At 48.6% G+C, this 5,796-nt stretch overlaps 1 pseudogene across 1 annotated transcript; it reads right to left on the bottom strand.

Annotated features, from left to right (window-relative positions):
• Positions 1 to 1,530: 1,530 nt before the first annotated feature.
• LOC308498932 (pre-mRNA 3' end processing protein WDR33-like) lies at positions 1,531 to 5,505 on the bottom strand (annotated as a pseudogene). The gene has a single exon. The product of its transcript is annotated as a pre-mRNA 3' end processing protein WDR33-like (transcript).
• Between the last annotated feature and the right edge of the window lie 291 nt (positions 5,506 to 5,796).

Raw genomic sequence — 5,796 nt, 5'->3', positions numbered from 1 at the left:
TAAATCCTTCACATCTTTGGTTAAGTTTATTCCTAGGTATTTTATTTTTTTTGCTGCAATTGCAAAGGGAATTGTTTTTTATAATTCTTTTTCTGAGATTTCATTGTTAGTATTTAGGAATGCAATGGACTTTCGTACGTTGATTTTGTAGCCAGCAAATTTACTGTATTCGTTGATTGTTTCTAACAGTTTTTTGGTGGAGTCTTTAGGGTTTTCTATATATAGCATCATGTCATCTGCAAAGAGTGATAATTTAACTTCTTCATTCCCAATTTGGATGCCTTTTATTTCTTTCTCTTGCCTGATTGCTCTGGCAAGGACTTCCAACACTATGTTGAAAAGCAGAGGTGATAGGGGCCAGCCCTGTCGTGTTCCTGAATGTAGAGCAAAGGGCTTCAGTTTTTCACCATTAATTATGAGATTAGCTGAGGGCTTGTCATATATGGCCTTTATTATGTTAAGGTATTTTCCTTCTATACCTATTTTATTAAGTGTTTTAATCATAAATGGATGTTGTATCTTGTCAAATGCTTTTTCTGCATCAATTGATATAATCATATGATTTTTATCCTTTATTTTGTTTATGTGATGTATCACATTGATGGATTTGCAGATGTTGAACCATCCTTGTGCCCCGGAGATGAACCCCACTTGGTCGTGATGAATAATCTTTTTAATGCATTGTTGTATTCAATTTGCTAGAATTTTGTTTAGGATTTTTGCATCTGTATTCATCAGAGATATTGGTCTGTGGTTTTCTTTTTTTGTGTTGTACTTACCAGGTTTTGGTATCAAGGTAATTTTGGCCTCATAAAATGAGTTCCGGAGTACTATCTTTTCTTCAATTTTTTGGAAGAGTTTGAACAGGATTGGTATTAGATCCTGTTTGAAGGTTTGGTAGAATTCACTAGTGAACCTATCTTGTCCCGGACTTTTGCTTTTGGGAAGGTTTTGGATGACTGATTCAATTTCTTTACTGGTGATCGGTCTGTTTAGATTTTCCAGTTCTTCATGGTTCAGCCTTGGAAGGCTATATGTTTCTAAGAACTTGTCCATTTCCTCTAGGTTATTGAATTTGGTGGCATATAGTCCTTCATAGTATTCTGTTTTTTCTTCTGTTAATTCTTGCATAAATCACATTCTGTATTCATACAAAAACAACTTAATGTTTTTTTCTCTGACAAACTGTACATATAGAAACATTTCCAATTGGACATGAATTTAAATTTGTCGAGGTGCTCCTAGTCTCGTGACACTTTAAAAAAAGATTCCAGCTTTTATCTTCACAAAACAACATGGGACTTAGGTCAGTGAGGGTGGACAGGACAAAACAATCCAGCTGCTAAGTAGCTCAGCAGCCGTCTCTTCATGTCTCTTCATGTCAAAGACTCATTAGGGGCTGCTGGGATTCAGCTGCCCCAGAAAGAGTGCAGGGCTACATGGTGCAGGTTTCCTTTTGTTTCTCTTGGTAAGTCCACAAAATGTTCTCAAATACTGTCCAGGGAGGCCAGGGGCCCCCAACCTCAACTTCTACCGACCTCTTCCACCACCCCTTGAAGCTCCTCTCCTGGGGGGGCCAGAGTTCAAGTTACTGCCTCTACCCCAGTTACTGCCACTCCGGGCTCCCCTAGAAGGGGTCCCACTGCCCGGAGGGCCCCCAAAAGGTTCATCTCTGTGGTATCCGTCATGGTGATCTCCATCCAAGGAGCTGGAGCGCCCGGATTTTGGCACTCTTTGGGAAGGTCCTGGGCCCCCTCGGCCTTTGCCTCCACGATCCTCAGAAGGAACCCCTGGGGCTTCCATTTCTCTGTGCTCAGAGGTCGCTGGCCCATCATGCCAGGGGCGCTTTGGGATGGCAAGGATGCCATGTCCATGCCTTGGAGAGAAGAGGACCATTCTCTGCTAGCTGGGAGTGACCATCGTGAGGGGGATGCTCAGGGCGGGGGAGCATCACGGAAGTGCTCATGACCTGGCCCTGGGTCTCTATTTCCATCCCATGAATCTAGTTTCAGTCCTCCTTCAAAGCGAGGGAACTCATCAGGAGTGGGAAGTAAACCCTTCCTTCCTCCTCGAGGGGCAGCCCGGCTTCATCCCCGCAGATCTCTTCCTCAGGTGGCTTCCTCAGAAGTATCAAAACTCTCCTCTGGACCAAAATCTTCAGGACCGGGAAAACCATCCCTTCCTCTTGGGGGAGCACGGTCTTCATGCCTCGGGGGACTCCTCTTCGGAAGCTTTCTTCTCTGCGCGCCCGAAAGCGTGGGTCCTCAGGGTCGCGAGGAAACCGCTCATCTCCAGGCCTGTGGCCTTCCCACACCCCTGGAGGGCCCCGGGCTGCGCCACGGCCATCCCCCTCGCGGAACTCCCTGTGATCAGGAGGAAACGGAGGCCCGGGGCCTCCGCGCCTCCACTTCTCTTCTTGTGGTAAAGGTCCTCCTCGGCCCTCAAATTCACGTAACAGGTGGCCAAAGCGCTTGTCAGGGTGGAAGTCGTCTGGTCTGCTGAAGTCGTCGGGGAAGTCAGGGTGGGGGCCACGCCGATCAGGGGGACCCCTGCAGTTCTGGCCGCTGCGGAAAGGCCCCCTGTCTGGGCCGTGCTCAGGGCCGCTCTGTTCATGTCGCCTCTCGGACATGGTGGTGGTTTGGAGGGCCCCGGGAGTCACCTTTGTTAGGACCAGGTCCTTGTCCAGGATTAAGAGTGGGGATGCGACCTTGTGCTCCCTGCTGCCCTAGGCCTGGTATCAGGGGTGGGGGGCCTGCGTTCTGTCCTTCCTGATTGAAGGGGGCCCGGGACCCATCACCTAGCAGAGCTGTTTTCTGCTGCTGGAACAGTATTGGTCCTTGTGATGGATCTGGCCCTCTTGCCAGGTTCTGCTGTCCCTGAGGTCCAGGGGGTCCTGGCATGCCACCCTGGGGTGGAGCCCTGTGGCAGCCCCTGCTGACCTTGTGAGCCTGCAGGCCCTCGCAATTCCTGGGGAGGGCCCAGCAGTGATCCTTGAGGTGGAGGCCCCTGCATGCCTCGCATCTCCTGAGGACCCCTCATTTCCTGAGGGCCGTGTCCCAGCAGTCCACTTGGAGGGTGAGGGCCTCTCATCTCTTGAGGTGGGTGGCCCATCATCATCCCTTGGGGAGCAGGCCCCTGATTCTCTCGAGGGCCTGGAGGACCCTGCATTCCTCTTGGATTCAGGCCCTCAGAGGTCCCTGAGACACAGGACCTTGGATCCCTTGAGACCCTAGCCTACCTTGTATTCCATGAGGATGAGGAGGTCCTTGCATTCCTCTGGGACCAGGTGGTCCCTGCATACCTTGAGTACCAGGAGGCCCCTGAGGGCCCATGTGACCCTGGGGACCAGGTGGGCCTTGGGGACTATGTGGCCTTGTGGCCCAGGTGGACCCTGAGGACCCATATGACCTTGAGGACCAGAATTACCCTGTGGTCCAGGTGGTCCCTGAGGTCCCAAAGGGCCATGAGGCCCAGGATGCCTTTGCATACCTTGGGGCCCGTGCATGTCCTGGTGCCTCAGCAACCCCTGGGGTGGGCCTTGGGGCCCTTGTGGTCCCATGAATCCTTGTGGCCCCCCACCTCCCTGGTGCAGTGGAGGACCTTCTGGTCCCATTTGTCCCTGGGGTCCAGGCGGTCTAAACTGTCCCGGGAGACCTGGAGGCCCCATCTGAGCCATGTTCATTGGAATCTGCTGAGATGGATGGGGCTGTTGAAAACCTTGTGGGATCTGAAACATTGGATTTTGTCCTGGAAAGGGCTGGGGTCCAAGGAGAGGGGTGCCAGATGAAGAAGGAGGCTGAATTTGCTCAGCCTGTTTCTGTGCAAATCTTTCAATTTTAAGTTGCTCCAAAAGCTGTGGGTTAGTGTACTGTAATGTGGCCATTTCTTGCTCAATTTCTGCTTGTGTTTTTTTCTTCTCTTTCAATTTAATGTCCTCTTTTCTGTCATTCAGTACCTCGTTTGGGGCAGGAATTGGAAACTTATTTTGCATCCAAGCCTGTTGGAACTGAGCAGGAATGGGTTTTGCATAAGGAACTTTCTTCTGAGGCACTTTTTTCTGATACTTTTGCATCACTTCCTCCATCCCCCAATCTAAACCTGGAATTGTCATTTCGGTTTCATTTAATTCATCTTTCCCCATCTACTCTTGTTCTATGTCTAATTTGAGTTGTCCAGGGATTCCTATCCCTGGAATTACTGCCAGGCTATTAGGTTCAAGGTCATCATATTCTACTCCATCTTCAGACATTCCTGGTAATAGGTTTAAATTATATCGATCTCACATTTTATCACCTGGCTGGTTTCGGGTCCAGAATTTGCTGGTATGGTCCTTGGAGCCCGAGCAGAGAATATGCCCAAGAGGGTGCCAAGCCAGACTCCAGATCATCCCTTCGTGGGCCATCTCCATCCCACCCACCTCTTTTTCTACCCCAACATGCCAGAATAACAAAGAGCCATCAGACCCTCTACTGGCAAAAAGTCCTTCGTGAACAGGATGCCAGGCCACAGCTATGGCTTCCTTCTTATGACCTTGGAAGACTTGAAGCTCTTCTTTCAGGTTTCGCATGTCAAAAAGTTTAGAGATGGTCACGTGATGCTGTGAGTAGCCAGTTGCCATTGAGATTTAATTTCACTTCCATCACTGTGTTTTTATGGGCATGAAGTGTTGCAAGACTCTGCCCAGTCTTGCGATCCCAGAACTTGATTGGCTGTTGACTATCTTTACTTCCTGAAACAACTAACCCTTTTGTTGGATGCCAGTCTACACATTTCACATCAGCACCATGCCCTCGGAGAATTCTTTCCTCATGGCAACGAAGAAAGTCCCAGATTCTAACAGTGCTGTCATCAGAGCATGTAGCAAATTTATTATTCCTGGGTGAGAAACTGGCCTCTCTAATCGCCTCCTTATGTGCCTGGAACACCTTGACGTTGTTCATGTTCGATTGCCAGTATTTCACATATCCTCCGTGATCTGCTGGCAACATCCACATGTCATTATGCGACCAAGTCATGGCCCTGACTGGGCTATTGTGAGCCTGTAATATTGTTTCAAAATCGAAAGTGAGTCCATTCCACAAGGTGAACTCTCCACTAGAAGCTCCAGTGACCAATCGTCTTCCTTCTGGAGTCCACCTAACAACAAATACTGGACACTTTATTTGTTGATGTTCGAACAAATTTTGTTGTTACCGCATTCATAGGATTATTCAGCATTCCTATAGGTGGGACGAGATCATTGTAATAACCTGCATCAGGCTGAATGGCCCGCATATCTCTCTGGTCTCTCTGCCATATTCTATTCTCCAAACACTTAATTACAGATGGATTATAGTCTATAGTTTTTCAGTTTACTGCTTTTCTCATTTGTTTTCCATCAAAGGTAAGCTGTTGCATTGCTTGCTGCTGTGCAAAATCAGGTCGCTTACAAAACAGCTGTCGAGGTGCCTGGTGTTGGAACCTTGGCATATGGAAAAAACGAGGAGAACCAATTTCCTTAGCCATGGTGATGTTTTTTTTCTAGGACACCAATGGCGCTGAGCAGAGCTCCTAATGAATGGCGAGCGAAGTGTTCGTCTTCACTGTCAGGAATGTGTCGCTTCGGCCTCCGTCCGACCCTCTCAATCTCCCTCCTCCAAAGGACCGGCCGCCATCTCCTCCAGGAGCCACACAGCTCAACCCTTCATAGTATTCTTGCATGATGCTTTGTATTTCTGTGATGTCCGTGATAACTTCCCCTTTTTCATTTCTGATTTTGTTAATTAGTGTCGTCTCTCTTTTTATCTTAGTGAGTCT

Source organism: Rhinolophus hipposideros, assembly GCF_964194185.1.
Source record: "Rhinolophus hipposideros genome assembly, chromosome: 6".
NCBI lineage: Eukaryota > Metazoa > Chordata > Mammalia > Chiroptera > Rhinolophidae > Rhinolophus > Rhinolophus hipposideros.
The sequence above is the reverse complement of the archived record's forward strand: the minus strand, read 5'-3'. Positions and strand labels throughout refer to the sequence as shown.